This window comes from Pleurodeles waltl, chromosome 3_1, assembly GCF_031143425.1.
Source record: "Pleurodeles waltl isolate 20211129_DDA chromosome 3_1, aPleWal1.hap1.20221129, whole genome shotgun sequence".
In the NCBI taxonomy this organism is placed as follows: Eukaryota; Metazoa; Chordata; class Amphibia; order Caudata; family Salamandridae; genus Pleurodeles; species Pleurodeles waltl.
In genome coordinates, this window is record NC_090440.1 from 1,900,880,897 (window position 1) to 1,900,897,799 (window position 16,903).

At 48.0% G+C, this 16,903-nt stretch overlaps 1 long non-coding RNA gene across 1 annotated transcript; it reads left to right on the forward strand.

Annotated features, from left to right (window-relative positions):
* Positions 1-724: 724 nt before the first annotated feature.
* LOC138283478 (uncharacterized) lies at positions 725-3,409 on the forward strand. Its single transcript, XR_011201263.1, has 3 exons — positions 725-839; positions 928-984; positions 1,105-3,409. It is a non-coding gene; the product is annotated as an uncharacterized lncRNA (long non-coding RNA).
* Positions 3,410-16,903: the final 13,494 nt, after the last annotated feature.

The following is a 16,903-nucleotide window of genomic DNA, read 5'->3' on the forward strand; positions in this document are numbered from 1 at the left end:
CTCCTATAACCTATGCTAAATATCTTCTTTCCAATTACAGCCAGTCAACATTTGGATTTGAACGGGCAGGCGTGAGTACCACGGAAGACGTTCCAGGTGGGATTAAGGGTCTCTACATAAATCACGTTCATGGTCCACACCCTTGCTTCTATTACAGGTTTGTCGGACCGAGCAAGTTATAGATTTGATTGGACCGACATGTGTAGAAGCATAAGGACCAGGTAATTATTTGGCAGGTACCCCATCTGGGTCACCTGGCACATTATAATATGACAACATGCTGTAACCAACTGTTAACCATCTTTTCTTTTGCTGCAGACTTCTCAGACAGTACTGGTCATAGATGAGGACGGGCAGACTGGAGTAGCAGCAGAAAGAGCAGGTTATTATTTGCTAGTTTTTCCTTATGGTGCAACTGAGACATTGAAACGTTCAGGTGCTTTAATAATTTTTTCCTCTTGTACAGGCATCTTAGACCCTGCTACACAAATTTGAACAGGCACACGTGAGTAGAGGCAGAAAGATAAGGTAATAATGTCGCAGATTTTCATTGTGGTGCACCTAGTACAGTGGAATATGACAACCTACTTTAACCACCTTACCCACCTTTTCTTCTGTTGCAAGCATCGCCGACAGCACTACTCATATATTAGAAAAAAAGGCGCATGTGAGTGGAAGAAGAAAATCAAGGTCATTATTTGATAGATTTCACTTGTGATACACCTAGTACATTATAAAATTGCAACATTCTTCAACCCTTTTTTTTTCTTTTGCAGGCTTCTTAGACAGTGCTAACATTGGTTATAAAAGGCAGACGTGACTGCAAGCAGAAAGACCAGGTAATTATTTAGTAGTTTTTCTTTGTAGTAGATCTGAAATACTGGAACACAAGCATGTTCTGTTACCATTTTCTTTCTTCCATTGCAGAGATCTTAGACAGTGTTACATATACAGGCAGGTGTGAGATCAAACAGAAAGGCCCAGGTAATTACTTGCTAGTCGCTACATTTTCCAAGAGATATCTCAGTATTGCATTCAATAGCATACAAACCAACTTTAAATAATGTTCCTCACTTTAAATAATGTCCCTCTTTTTTTTTGCAGGCTTTGCGGCACAGGAGGCCCGGACTGATTGCCACCAAAATGTTCAAGCGCAAAGCTGTGACTTCTGAAGAGAGCAGTGCTTCACCACAAAGGAAGAAATGCTGTCTTGTGTTCAAAGAAGAATGGCTGAAAGAAATTGTGGAGACTGAGACACAGAAGTCCGTGAGCAAGATTTGCGTACAACTGGGAGAGCTCTTTCTATACAATCCAGAAGTAGGCCTGATTTGCAAAGTATGTGCAGAAGCAAAGATTGCAGGGGACTTTTCTACTGGGAAGAAATGGAGTGATGGCTGAAAGCTGGACTACTTGAAACGCCATCTATGTAGCAAAGTTCATGAATCTGCTTTGGTGACACTGAGAAATAAAAGTGCTGCTGCCAGGCTGGGTTTTGGAGTGCGCACCATGCTAACGGAAACCGCCAGTGACAGAGCAGCCAGACTAGAAGTGGTTGAACGGCAAAGATCCCTGCCTAAGGAGATAAAGATTCTCATCAACAATGTGTTGATAGCAGTCAAAATGAACACGTCAGTGTTACCTGTTCAAGACATCCATGACCATGTCGCATTGTATGTGAAGATACCAGACAGCTGGAGGAGCAAGAACTATGCATTTGAGTTTTTGGAGGCCATCAACAGCGTGATACGCTCTGACTTCATGGCAGAACTTCGCAGTGCTCGGTATCACACATTGATAATTGATGAGAGCACAGATATTTAAGTTACAAAAATGCTCATCCTCTACTTCAAGTTCCGATCTGTAACATCAACAGAGCACAAAACAGTGTTTGGGGGAATTGTAACTGAGTGAATGCAATGCAGAGGCTATCACTATAGTTGTAAAAGACTTCTACACTGCCAATAAGCTGGATCTTATGAAAATGGTCATGTTCACATCAGATTGTGCATCAGTGATGCTGGGAAAGAACAATGGTGTTGCTACCTGCCTCAAACAATCCATTCCCCATCTAGTTGAGCAGCACTGTGTTGCGAATAGAGAAGATTTGAGAGTTGACGATGCCTGGAAAAAAGTGCAGATGATCAGGGAAATGGAAACATTACTGAGGACTGTCTACACTGTGTTCTCCCGCTCTCTGTTAAGGAAGTCCAAGCTGGATGAAATTACTTTGGTCACTGAATGTGAAGCGGTCTCCTTTCAGCCACTCAATGAGGTGCGGTGACTTTCAAGGCATTTTGCTGTTGGTGCACTCTTGCGTAATTACGAGGTTGCCCTCAAATACTTTGATCATGAAAAAGTTGAGGAGAATGACCCAATTGCTAAATATTGCTACAAAAAAACTATCTGACTCAAACTTCCACATTTCCTTTGTAGCACTAAATGACATTCTGGGTAAACTTGCATCTTTGTGCAAGTTGTTTCAGAAAACCTCTTTGACCACTGTTAAAGCTGTGCAGTATGCAAGAGCAAAAATTACCCAAATAAAGTAACAGTACTTGGGCGACACTGTCTTTTGGATCAACACCGTAAGAGATCTGATGCCTTTGTGCAGAGAGGACCGAGAGTATGATAGTGAGCCGATGTTATCTTTCATTAAACTTCTTTGTGAGCACATGGAAAGAAGGTTCCCAGAAGATGAATTGAAGGAATGGACAAGCTTTGATTTCCATACAGTAACAACACAATCACAGTTTGATTCTGGGACTGAGAATGTACAAAGACTTGTTGAAAAGTATAAGAAAGTCTTGGTCCTGGGTGATTGTGACACCCCTGATGATGTTGTTCGGCAGTACCGAGATTATAAATATGTGGTGGCAGCGCATATAAAAAGCGGATTGTTTAGGACCTTTCACGACATGGTGAATTTCACTCTGCGGAATGCTGCACAATATAGTGTTGTATCTCAGCTTGTTGATGTCTGTGCAACTTTCCAGGCTTCAAGTACAGACTGAGAACGAGGATTCAGCCTCATGAACTCAATCAAGTCCAAATTAAGAAACAGACTAGAGGAGAGTCACCTAGATATGCTGATGAGGACAAAGGCTTACCTCTCAAATGTGAAAGTTGACTTAGACCGAGTTTATCAGCAGTGGAAGAATGGCAAGGACCGGCGAGAAAAACAAACATGTCACACATCTAATGTTGGCACCTGACTTGTCTAAACTATGATGCGGCTCCTCCTACAGTCCATGTGTGGGTTGGGTAGGAACATTTCTCAGCCTGTATCGTGGCAGGGGCATCATGGTATGTATCAGCGGTGTGGTCATCAAATTGTAAATGTTAACTAATTATACAACTGGCTGTATTTGATGTGCAGGACCCTCTCCAGCACTCTGAGAGTATTCATCAAAGTTTCATAACGGTTCAACCTCCTGATTTCTGTTTTCTCTAACTGGGGTGTAGGTGGCACTTAACAGGTCATGTCCTAGGGGTGTGCAACCAGGTCACAAAATTGCCTTAATGCCCTATTGCATAGAGTAATGTTTTGCTTTAGTGGCATGGAGAGGCTAATGCCAAAGATCTTGGTAGTTATGCGGTGCGTTTGCGTGAATGGTCAATTTCTTGGTGCACGTATCCTTGGCTGCAGCGCACAGAGACCTCACACTGCCGCACACAGTGGAAAAAAATTAGAGGGAACATTGCTCCCTTCACAGTACCTCGAGGAGGCCCTCTCCCCGCGGGACCCAGTCAGGGGCCTGCCTCCCGTGCACAGTGTATTGTGCGGAGGAGGCCTCCTGGAGCTCGGGGGCCTCCCTGCACCACGCCGGCCGTGGGAGCCTTTGTTATGCCATTGCAAAGCTCCTCAATTATAGCCGTGTGAATCCTGCAGGCAGCGGCATATAGAGAATGCCCTGTGCGGTGCCGTAGTGTGGCCAGAGGCCCGGTGAGTGATGGGCGGGGAGTGCCCATGAACAAGGCGAAGGAGAAGCCGCGTAGGAAAAGCGGTGGTTGAAGGGTCTGGGCATAGCGTGCAAAACCAAGATGGTGTAATGCAACCACTGAATGAAGGATTAACACAAGTTGGAAGGTGTGAGGTGGAGGCGGACCAATACTTGGGCAGAGAAGTCAGCGATGCGCACGCCTGCACAACACCTGACTTCGAAGGGCCACAGGGAGCCTCAGGTTTATAGCGCCTTCTCTCCTCTGCAAAGCTGAGGGTGGAGAGGGCCACACAGTAGCTGCGGGGACACTATTGGAGGGCCAGCTGCACGGGGCTCTAGAGATCTCAACGGACATGGCCTGCACTTATGCAGAGTGCAGCCCCAAAAAAGAGACTGGTGGAGATAGCTGAGACGCAAGTTGGGGGACCTGGAGGATGGCTGGTGAGTGGAAGGACTTGAGGAGTGCTCATGCACAAAGTGCCAACTGTGCCACACTGGGACTGGAGGAGTGGTGGGGGAAACACCTACCTGTGTGGACTTTCTTCCTTCCTATTCCTCTCCCGCCCAGCAGTTGAGGGACTTATAGTGACCTTGTGGTGCCTGGCTGACCCCCTTTTTTCCCCTCATCCTCCGGCAGGGAGACCACTGAGTTGGTGGCCTCCTCCCCCTTTTATATCACCCCCTCCTTATTGCTTCTTGGGGCATTCTTCACTAGACAAACAGCAGACATGCTCGGGGTCTGGAGGTGCCTTTCTCCGCGGTAACCTACTGGAGCAGTGTGGTCGCCTCAACAGAGGTGATGTTTGAAACTCTACAAGACTGGGGACTGGGATGGTGACCACTGGCTTGGGGGGGGCTTGTGCCTGGGGCATTGCCTGCAGCCGTTTTAGATAGGGTGATGGTGCCGCACTGGGTGTCCAGAACGTTACCTTACAATCCTACCCGAAAGCCCACCAGATGCGGCCCCAGGCTACAACGTATTGTGGAGCAGCAGTTGCTGGGAGAGACGCCATCACAGGAACATACCCAAGGGGGGCAATGGTGCAGGCAACAAGAAACAAGATGCTCCCATTCGACTAACCGCGACACGTGGGAGATAGGTGGGAATTGATGGCAGACTGCTGGTATGCGACTTGAAGACTTACACGGCCACCATTTTGACGGCCATAAAAGACACAAAAGCCACCCTGGACCTCAAAATTTATGCAGTGACTTACTGGTGAACCTTCTCTGCCCAGACCATAAGAAATTAGTGAACCATGTGACTGAGCCAGAACCTACCTTGGCCCTTACCCGACCAACTGTGGCTGAACACTATCCATGTGCAGAGAACACGAGGTAACCAAGCTGTATGAGAGAATGGAAGACGCAGAAGGGTGCTCCCATCGATATAACATCTGTCCCAGAACAGACTGAAAGACCCAGTATGGACTTCTTCCTAGAGGACTGGTTGGTGTCAGTTGTGCTGTGGTGGAAAACCACCAAATGGTTTGTGTGGAACATGCCCACAAGGTCCCAAGTCGGCTGCTGCCACCCAGGGCCCCGCTGAGAGCTGTTGTGGCTTGGCTACTTAATTTTCAGGACAGAGATGTAATTTTAAAAGTGGAAGAAACTCATCATCCATAGAGCGTGGATGAGCAAACCGTCAACATTTATCCTGATTACACAGCTCTGGTCCAGTGCCTAAGAGAGACCTTCATACTGGTTAAGAAACATTTGAGGACATTGGAACTCTGGTGCACCTTGTTGTTTCCAGTAAAACTTAGAATCATCGAACATGGCTGATCGTCCTTTCCCACTGCAGCGATGGAGGTGTGGGACTGGCTTGAGCAGCTGGGACATCAATTGCAGGGTGATAAGGGAGAGAGCACCAACACCCTGCTCTGGCAGGAGCGGAGGAGATGTTTACAATGTAAGGCCCCCATGCAGGTGATGCCGACAAAGGTGCAATCTGAATCCGAGAAGGCAAAAGTGGCTGAGGAGCTGCAGTGGGCCCCTTGGCCAGAGTCTGAGCATACATGGGAAGCGTTAGCTGAGGAGGTGGACAATACCCCAGATGAGGGTGCGCCCCGAGACGGGGCCTTTGAGGAAGCGCTGCTGCCGTGGGTGACACCAATAATGGCTGATGAGATTATCTCAGCTATATCCCCTCGGCTGGGGCATGTGAAGCTTGTGGGGTCACTTGGCCCCACCAAGAGACAGCCAAGGAGGTTGCTGTGATGCCACGGGCCACACCTAGACCTGCGTAGGGAATCTGTGACTAAATTAATTAAGAGAGCAGTAGCCTTTCATGTGCACTCAGGTACGCATAATACCCATTTGTGTATAGACCTTTTCTTCACCCCTATTGAGACCCTTCATAGATTTGTAGAGGCTGAGTATTTGCCTAAGGGATTTCAGATCATTCCCCACTTAGCATCACATTAGACTCACCACATAGGTCGGGTCCGGGTGAGTGGAGAATGGTGGCGTGGAGCCTAACTAATGAAAAAGAGGTGGCCCACCTGCAGAAAGCCAGAGACCATTACTTGAAAGAAAATCTGGATTCGGTGGGGGAGGCAGTCACTTTATAGGACGCATACAGGGTCATGATGTGAGGGTTGATTATATCGGGGAAGTGGGGAATAAACTCTGAAAAGTGGGGCAGTGTGCAGATGTGGAAAGAGATGCAAAGCCTAGAAGAGGAAAGTGCGCGGTGGCCCTCGGAGCCCGCGAGGGCAAGTATTCTATGTAAAATGGAGGAATATCACTCCCTGGCATCAGATGCGGTAAATACTGATTATATAACACAAGTGAAGTGACTCTACGAAGTAGGAAAATAAGTGGGGATGATGCTAGCATGGCCCAGCAAGAGGGAGGAAAGCAGACCCCATATGTTAGATATTAGGCCCTGATGGGGGGCCATAGTGGGCTCTGAAGCTATAGCAGAGACAATGGCAGCCTATTTGCGGGACTTCTATAGGAGACGTGCGCAGCCGTCCATGGTGGACTTGCACAGTTTTGTACAGGACTGCGGGATGCGAGAAAGACGTAGAGCACTAGAGTTTGAGGATGATTTAACCCTTGAAGAGGTGCAGCGGGCATTAACCCAGTCATTATTTTGTTTTTATCATTTGCAAACTAATTTCATTACAAGAGTAACACAAAAGCTGCTTCTCAATATAAACTACAATCAATAGGGAAGATTCAATCAGCTGTTCATAAAGCAATATTACCATCAGTTATACATGGCATGCATAGTAAAAATAACACATGGAAAAGAAATACAGTATGGTAGGGCATTGGTCAAGCAGAGTTCATGTGAACCGTGACATAATCAGAATGCAATAGAAATAAGAAAGGGTGAAAGGGAGTCAGTAAGAGGGGAAAGGCAACGAACAATAAAAGGACATGGAGGGCCCAATAAGAACAATATTTGTATCCATGGGTTAAAGGTTTGTGTTAATACATCATTTTGCACAGGGCCCCAAATATGTTTGGGTCGGCTAGAATGGAACAGCATGGAGTAATATATGTCCAATTGCTCTTACATTCCACTAAATGTACTAACCAGTGTCGATTAGAGGGTGTTCGCCTGTCTCCCCACATTCTGGCCACTCGGCGGTTAGCAAGGAGCAGGGCTAATGCAATAAACTTTTATCATCATCCAACATTTCTGCCAGGAGACATAAAAGTGCCTGTCTAGGAGATGGACGCAGTTGTATCTGTAGCATGTCTGAGAGTGTGGAGAATACTGCAGGCCAGTAGACCGCAATAGAAGGGAATGACCAGGCCACATGTAGAAAGTTTGCTCCACCCCTGTGGCATCTGGTGCATTCATCATAGGCTCAAAGTTTATATTTGTAAAGTTTGGATGGGGTGTAGTATGTAACAGAATTGTATAACCTGTAGTTTGCTATTAGGGGAAGGGACCTATGTGTTAGACCGCATATGCCAAACCCACACTTTGTCCGTGATATGTAATCCCAGATCCACCTCCCTACGAGATTTAGCAAGTTGGGAACACATCTGCATCGCAGATTGCGCGGAAACATAAAGACACGATAGGAGGTGACGCAAGGAAGGCGCCTTAAGAAGGAGAGTAAAGGTACATTCCAGTGGGGCTGTGGAAAGTCTGGACAGGGGTGGCTCCTCCATGAGGGCGGAGGAGCATCACCCCCGCCAGCAGCAACTGCTGCAAATCTTTTCACAATCTTCCTTGTGTAAGGGGCGGGCCACAGGCTGTGACAAGCAGAGGGGAGTGCTCTGTGCACTACCCTCAGAGCACATGTGGGCTCAGTTGTTGGGCTGGAGAGAGCCTGTGCAGGCTCCTAGTCTGCCTGGGAGTACCCTGGATGGGCGCTCTCAGCCAATCCTGACGCTGCTTTGAGCAGCGTCAGGATTTTGGCAGGGCAGGCTGGGTGCCTGTGCCTGCAGGCAGAGGTGAGGAGCAGCGCGGTTTTCCAGGCAGCAGCAGCCTAGGTAAATTTATTATTATTTTTTTAATGTTATTAATATTCCCCCCCCTGCACGCGTGCGCCACCCCGCCCCCTCTAACACAGCGAGCCACGACTGAGCCTGGATAGTGTTCCCGAAGCAGCGCTCTAATATGGGAAATGGTAAAATGATCAAGTGAGTGTAGTGGGATGCTAGTATCTGTAGTGAGACTCTCACAGAATTGCCCATTAGGGAAAAACACTTCTCTCAGCTATACCCCATTGCATCACTCGTTGGGCAGCCAGTCTTTCCCGTATATATAAGAGAGCAGATACTGAGTGACCTTCTGCACAGGGAAGTACAGCACTTTGAAAACAAGTTTTACCTGCAGTTGGACCCAAGTCTGTTGGGTACATGCTACCTTGTCAATTTCACAGCATGACTGTCTTGAGAGTTGGCCAGTAAGAGCTGGTAGTGGGGTGGGATACATTTGGTCATGTTCTGGAGCATAGTGTGCGAGGTAGGGCGGGCTGCAGCCAATAGTAGGCAAAGGAGGCTTGAACACAGAGATAATAAGTAAAAAAACTGGGGCCGCCAGTCTGCCCAGATAATACTGTATAGTTCAAGTTTCCCAGCAGCATCCAGGTTGACTCCCCGCCCAAGAAAGTGGCATCATAAGGGTTTACAGGATATGGAAAAATTTGGAGGGGGAGAATTAGGTATGTCTGAGAAAAGGAAGAGTAGCTGTGGAAGGATTACCATTTTTATTATAGTAATGCGTCCCATCAATGAGAGAGGCAATTGAATCCTATGATGGACCTTTTCTTCCAATTTGTGGATCACTACTCCATAATCTTCAGTTATAACATTTGATTTGATAGCACTGACTCTCACCCCACATATTTGAGAAAGTCAGTCACTCATCATAAGGGCAATAGTAACGGACAATGTTTAGTGGCAGGGTTGAGGGGAAGATGTAAGATTTAGTCCTATTGATAGTTATGTCAGCTACTACCCAGAACAAGGAGTATTCTGGTACAACAGTATTGAGGTTTTCCTCTAGGTTACACAAGCAGAGGGTGATATCAACATTGTTAGAAATCGGGTCTGTAGTTGACAGTCAGTTTACACCTTGCCAAAGTAGGGGCCTTCACTCTAGCCATGGTAATGGAGATACACAGCTTAGAGAACCCCTGCTCACGCCCTTGGTAGCTTGGCACAAGCAGTCAGGATTATCTAAGAGGCACTGTGTAAAGTATTTGTACTAACCCACACAGCAACACAGTGAAAATACCACAAAAGGACTCCACTCCATTTTATAAAAATAGCCAATATTTATCTAATTCAAAGAAGACCAAAATGACAAAAATTCAACATACACGAACAGAGATATGAATTTTAAAAGATTAAATCCAAATAAAAACACTTATAAACACAATAGCTCCAACTAGGGCTATCGCAACGTTGTTGACAGAGTCGTTCCCAACAGTCTTACGCCACTCGCGGGTAGGGCGGCGCCGGTCATGGAGTTGCACAGACCCCCAGGTAAAGTACCTTTGTTAACGAGGAAAACAAACCGGTGCATGGATATATAGAGGCGAGGCGTCACTGGAGCCGGTGCGGCGTCAGCTCCCTACTGTAGAACAGAAGAGGTGATGTGGCATCAGGCGAGGCATCAGTTCCTTACGATCCAGCGGGGTTGATGAATCCGCAGGTCAAAACATGGTGGGGTGACATCTCGGGTCGGGGTCATGCCACAGGTCTACAGGCACCATGACAGAGTCTGGTGTCACGGTTGTCGGTGACATGGCACTTGGGACTCACAATGTCACGTGACTTCAGTCAGGCTGCGGCGGCGTTGGGCGTGCGCCTTTGGTCGGGGTCGTCGCAATACAGTGGGGACCACAGCTTTGAGTTGCAGGAGGCAGCACTGAAATCATGCAGCAGCGCCAGTTCCGGAGTCGGTGTGCCTAGTTTGTCTTGGTTTCAAGACAGATTTCATTCCCAAGGGCCAAGGAACTGGATTGGTGCCACTTGGCAAGTCAGAGTCCTTAGCAGGAGTACCCAGGGCCTGGCAGGTGAAGTCTTTGATTTCCCTGAGACTTCTTAACAGGAGGCAAGCACAGTCCAAGACCTTGAAGAAACTTCACAAGCGCGGTTTCAGAAAGCAAAGTCCAGTCCTTTCCCTCTTAAGCAGAAGCAGCAGCAGCAGCAGCAGCAGCAGGCCAGCAGAACAAAGCAACTGGCAGAGTGGCAGGTCCTCCTCAAGCATCAAGTTCTTCTCCTTGGCAGAGGTTCCGCTTGATCCTGAAGTAATCTAAAGTTGTGGGATCAGCAATCCAATACTTATATTCATTTCTGCCTTTGAAATAGGCTAACTTCAAAGGAAAGTATTTGTACTGCACAAGATCCTACCTCTTCCTTGCCCTGCCCCAGACACACACAAGGGGGTGGAGACTGTATTGTGAGAGTACAGGCACAGCCCTTTCAAGTGCAGGTGTTAGCTCCTCCCTCCCACTCTAGCCCAGGAAAACTCATCAGGATATGCAGGACACACCTCAGCACAGAGCACTTGCACTTTAGCACTGATACAGTGCCCAAGGTATCAAAACCAGCAAAAAGTTAATTACAGCCCAAGATCCAAAAACAGGAGGTCAGAAGCAAAAAGTACAGGGAAACCACACCAAGAGCTGCCAGGTCTAACACACACATATAGAGGGGTTACTATATTATGCTGTGAGAAAGCCAAGCCCCTAAGCCTGTGCAATTGTCATATGATCAAAGCCAGGGGCTCAGTCGCCAAAGCATAGAGCAGAGGCGATAAAAGGCATCTCTGATAAGTACCTCTGCCAATAGAAATGGGGTCCGACAACAGACCATTCAACCGGATCCGAGACAAAGGCATGGTGTTGAGTAGCCAGATCTTATGCATGGAATGATCAGAGATCCTGATTCTACGAAGAACCTGAAACAGAAAGGACCAGTCGAAAGAGTCAAAAGCTTTTGTGGCATTAAGGAAAACAGCCACCACCTTATCCTCAGGCGGTAAGGCAAAAAGCATCTGAAAGATGTGGGAAGTGGAGCAGTTTGGGATGAAGCCAGCCTCATCTGGCAAGACTAACTCAGGAAGCAGTAAGATGAATCAATTAGCCAGGACCTTGACAAATATTTTAGCATCAATGTTGATGAGGGAAATGGGGCAGTATGATTCTGGGGAGTCAGAAGGCATGTCAGGCTTGAGGAGCTTGGGGGGTGTAGTTTTAGGCAAAGATGGTTGCGGTGTTCTAGTTTGCTAGGCTTCCTCGTATACATATAACAGACGAGGAGCAGTGAGACTGTAAAACGCTTTAAAAAACTCAAAGGGAAGGCTATCACTCCCTGGAGATTTACTGGTTGGCAAGCCACTAATTCCTGCAGTTATCTTATCAAGGGTTGTTGGCTCCACTAGGAAGACCAGTCGGTGTTCTTCCAGCAATTCCAAGATTAGGCGATCAAAATAGGCAATATAGTCCTCTGCATTATAAGATTGTTGAGAGGCATACAAATGGGTTTAGTAAATCGCAAATTTCGCCAGTATGTCCTCAGTATCAAATATTAAAGTACTGTCATCCTGAGTTAATTTAATTGAGTAACAGCCTGGGAACTCTGAGTCAGGGTCTGGACTGGCCGCTCAGATTACCAGTGCGCCGAGTAGCGATATAGATATATAGATGCTTACTTTCACTATCCACCAAATCATGATATTCAGTTAATAGTGGAACTAAGCAGTTAGATGTGGTTGATACGCCGCCTCAATGTCGCGCTCTAATTTTATAATGCGCAGTTCCAGCAGGTCCTGCTGGCACGTTAGTGTTTTCCGGATCGAGGATTGTTTAGACATACACATACCCTTAATGTACCCCTTAAAGTATTCCCAGAGCGTGCCCACTGACGCCACAAGCTTTAGTTTGTTCTAAAAAGTCAGTAATTGCACGGTGTATGTCCGAGCGAAAGACATGATCCATTAGCGCCTGAGGAGAGAGCGTCTGTAGGAAGTTGGCTCTGTATGCACTATTTCAAAGTAAGGAATAGTATGCACAGAGTCCAAGGGTTCCCCTTAGAGGTAAGATAGTGGCAAAAAGAGATAATACTAATGCTCTATTTTGTGGTAGTGTGGTCGAGCAGTAGGCTTATCCAAGGAGTAGTGTTAAGCATTTGTTGTACATACACACAGGCAATAAATGAGGAACACACACTCAGAGACAAATCCAGCCAATAGGTTTTGTTATAGAAAAATATATTTTCTTAGTTTATTTTAAGAACCACAGGTTCAAATTCTACATGTAATATCTCATTTGAAAGGTATTGCAGGTAAGTACTTTAGGAACTTTGAATCATTTCATTAGCATGTATACTTTTCACATAAAACACAATAAGCTGTTTTAAAAGTGGACACAGTGCAATTTTCACAGTTCCTGGGGGAGGTAAAATAATGTTAGTTTTAACAGGTAAGTAAGTCACTTACAGGTTTCAGTTTTCGGTCCAAGGTAGCCCACCGTTGGGGGTTCAGAGCAACCCCAAAGTTATCACACCAGCAGCTCAGGGCCGGTCAGGTGCAAAGGTCAAAGAGGTGCCCAAAACACATAGGCTATAATGGTGAGAAGGGGGTGCCCCGGTTCCAGTCTGCCAGCAGGTAAGTACCCGCGTCTTCGGAGGGCAGACCAGGGGGGTTTTGTAGGGCACCGGGGGGGACACAAGTCCACACAGAAAGTACACCCTCAGCAGCGCGGGGGCGGCCGGGTGCAGTGTGCAAACAAGCGTCGGGTTTCCTTTAGTTTTCAATGGGAGACCAAGGGGTCTCTTCAGCGATGCAGGCAGGCAAGGGGGGGGCTCCTCGGGGTAGCCACCACCTGGGCAAGGGAGAGGGCCTCCTGGGGGTCACTCCTGCACAGAAGTTCCGTTTCTTTAGGGGCTGGGGGCTGCGGGTGCAGGGTCTTTTCCAGCCGTCGGGAAATGGAGTTCAGACAGTCGCGGTCAGGGGGAGCCTGGGGATTCCCTCTGCAGGCGTCGCTGTGGGGGCTCAGGGGGGACAACTTTGGTTACTCACAGTCGTAGAGTCGCCGGAGGGTCCTCCCTGAGTTGGTTGTTCTCCACCAGTCGAGTCGGGGTCGCCGGGTGCAGTGTTGCAAGTCTCACGCTTCTTGCGGGGAGTTGCAGTGGTCTTTAAATCTGCTCCTTGTAACAAAGTTGCAGTTCTCTTGGAGCAGTGCCGCTGTCCTCGGGAGTTTCTAGTCTTTCTTGAAGCTGGGCAGTCCTCAGAGGATTCAGAGGTCGCTGGTCCCTTGGAAAGCGTCGCTGGAGCAGGTTTCTTTGGAAGGCAGGAGACAGGCCGCTAAGTCTGGAGCCAAAGCAGTTGGTGTCTTCTGTTCTTCCTCTGCAGGGGTTTTTCAGCTCAGCAGTCCTTCTTCTTCAGGTAAGTTGCAGGAATCTAAATTCTTAGGTTCAGGGAAGCCCTTAAATACTAAATTTAAGGGCTTGTTTTGGTCTGGGGGGTTAGTAGCCAATGGCTACTAGCCCTGAGGGTGAGTACACCCTCTTTGTGCCTCCTCCCAAGGGGAGGGGGTCACATCCCTAATCCTATTGGGGGAATCCTCCATCTGCAAGATGGAGGATTTCTAAAAGTTAGAGTCACTTCAGCTCAGGACACCTTAGGGGCTGTCCTGACTGGCCAGTGACTCCTCCTTGCTGTTTTCTTTGTTTCCTCCAGCCTTGCCGCCAAAAGTGGGGGCCGTGGCCGGAGGGGGCGGGCAACTCCACTAAGCTGGAGTGTCCTGCGGTGCTGTGACAAAGGGGTGAGCCTTTGAGGCTCACCGCCAGGTGTTACAGCTCCTGCCTGGGGGAGGTGTTAGCATCTCCACCCAGTGCAGGCTTTGTTACTGGCCTCAGAGTGACAAAGGCACTCTCCCCATGGGGCCAGCAACATGTCTCTAGTGTGGCAGGCTGCTGGAACCAGTCAGCCTACACAGATAGTCGGTTAAGTTTCAGGGGGCACCTCTAAGGTGCCCTCTGTTGTGTATTTTACAATAAAATGTACACTGGCATCAGTGTGCATTTATTGTGCTGAGAAGTTTGATACCAAACTTCCCAGTTTTCAGTGTAGCCCTTATGGTGCTGTGGAGTTCGTGTAAAACAGACTCCCAGACCATATACTCTTATGGCTACCCTGCACTTACAATGTCTAAGGTATTGCTTAGACACTGTAGGGGCACAGTGCTCATGCACTGGTGCCCTCACCTATGGTATAGTGCACCCTGCCTTAGGGCTGTAAGGCCTACTAGAGGGGTGACTTATCTATACCTGCATAGGCAGTGAGAGGCTGGCATGGCACCCTGAGGGGAGTGCCATGTCGACTTACTCGTTTTGTTCTCACCAGCACACACAAGCTGGCAAGCAGTGTGTCTGTGCTGAGTGAGGGGTCTCCAGGGTGGCATAAGACATGCTGCAGCCCTTAGAGACCTTCCTTGGCATCAGGGCCCTTGGTACCAGGGGTACCACTTACAAGGGACTTATCTGGATGCCAGGGTGTGCCAATTGTGGAATCAAAAGTACAGGTTAGGGAAAGAACACTGGTGCTGGGGCCTGGTTAGCAGGCCTCAGCACACTTTCAATTCAAAACATAGCATCAGCAAAGGCAAAAAGTCAGGGGGTAACCATGCCAAGGAGGCATTTCCTTACACAACCCCCCCCCCCAAACGAAAGAGGATGAGACTAACCTTTCCCAAGAGAGTCTTCATTTTCTAAGTGGAAGAACCTGGAAAGGCCATCTGCACTGGCATGGGCAGTCCCAGGTCTGTGTTCCACTATAAAGTCCATTCCCTGTAGGGAGATGGACCACCTCAACAGTTTTGGATTTTCACCTTTCATTTGCATCAGCCATCTGAGAGGTCTGTGGTCAGTCTGAACTAGGAAGTGAGTACCAAAGAGGTATGGTCTCAACTTCTTCAGGGACCAAACCACAGCAAAGGCCTCCCTCTCAATGGCACTCCAACGCTGCTCCCTGGGGAGTAACCTCCTGCTAATGAAAGCAACAGGCTGGTCAAGTCCATCATCATTTGTTTGGGACAAAACTGCCCCTATCCCATGTTCAGAGGCATCTGTTTGCACAATGAATTGCTTGGAGTAATCTGGAGCTTTTAGAACTGGTGCTGTGCACATAGCTTGCTTCAGGGTGTCAAAGGCCTGTTGGCATTCTACAGTCCAGTTTACTTTCTTGGGCATTTTCTTGGAGCTGAGTTCTGTGAGGGCTGTCACAATGGATCCATATCCCTCCGCAAACCTCCTATAGTACCCAGTCAAGCCAAGGAATGCCCTGACTTGAGTCTGGGTTTTTGGAGCTGCCCAGTCCAGAATAGTCTGGATCTTAGGCTGGAGTGGCTGAACTTGGCCTCCACCTACAAGGTGTCCCAAGTAAACCACAGTTCCCTGCCCTATCTGGCATTTGGATGCCTTGATAGAGAGGCCTGCAGATTGCAGAGCCTTCAAAACCTTCTTCAGGTGGACCAGGTGATCCTGCCAGGTGGAGCTGAAGACAGCAATATCATCAAGATAAGCTGCACTAAAGGATTCCAACCCAGCAAGGACTTGATTCACCAACCTTTGGAAGGTGGCAGGGGCGTTCTTTAAATCAAAGGGCATAACAGTGAACTGATAATGCCCATCAGGTGTGGAGAATGCTGTCTTTTCTTTTGCTCCAGGGGCCATTTTGATTTGCCAGTACCCTGCTGTTAAGTCAAAGGTACTTAAGAATTTGGCAGCCCCTAATTTGTCTATTAGCTCATCAGCTCTAGGAATGGGATGAGCATCTGTCTTGGTGACAGAGTTGAGACCTCTGTAGTCCACACAAAACCTCATCTCTCTCTTTCCTTCTTTGGTGTGAGGTTTGGGGACTAAGACCACTGGGCTAGCCCAGGGGCTGTCAGAGTACTCAATTACTCCCAATTCCAGCATCTTGTGGACTTCCACCTTGATGCTTTCCTTAACTTGGTCAGACTGTCTAAATATTTTGTTTTTGACAGGCATGCTGTCTCCTGTGTCCACATCATGGGTACACAGGTGTGTCTGACCAGGGGTTAGGGAAAAGAGTTCAGCAAACTGCTGCAGGACCTTCCTACAGTCAGACTGCTGTTGGCTAGAGAGGGTGTCTGAGTAGATCACTCCATCCACTGAGCCATCTTTAGGGTCTGATGAGAGGAGATCAGGGAGAGGTTCACTCTCAGCTTCCTGGTCCTCATCTGTCACCATCAACAGATTTACATCAGCCCTGTCATGAAAGAGCTTAAGGCGGTTCACATGGATCACCCTCTTGGGGCTCCTGCTTGTGCCCAGGTCCACCAGGTAGGTGACCTGACTCTTCCTTTCTAGTACTGGGTAAGGGCCACTCCATTTGTCCTGGAGTGCCCTGGGAGCCACAGGCTCCAGAACCCAGACTTTCTGCCCTGGTTGAAATTCAACCAGTGCAGCCTTTTGGTCATACCACAACTTCTGGAGTTGTTGGCTGGCCTCAAGGT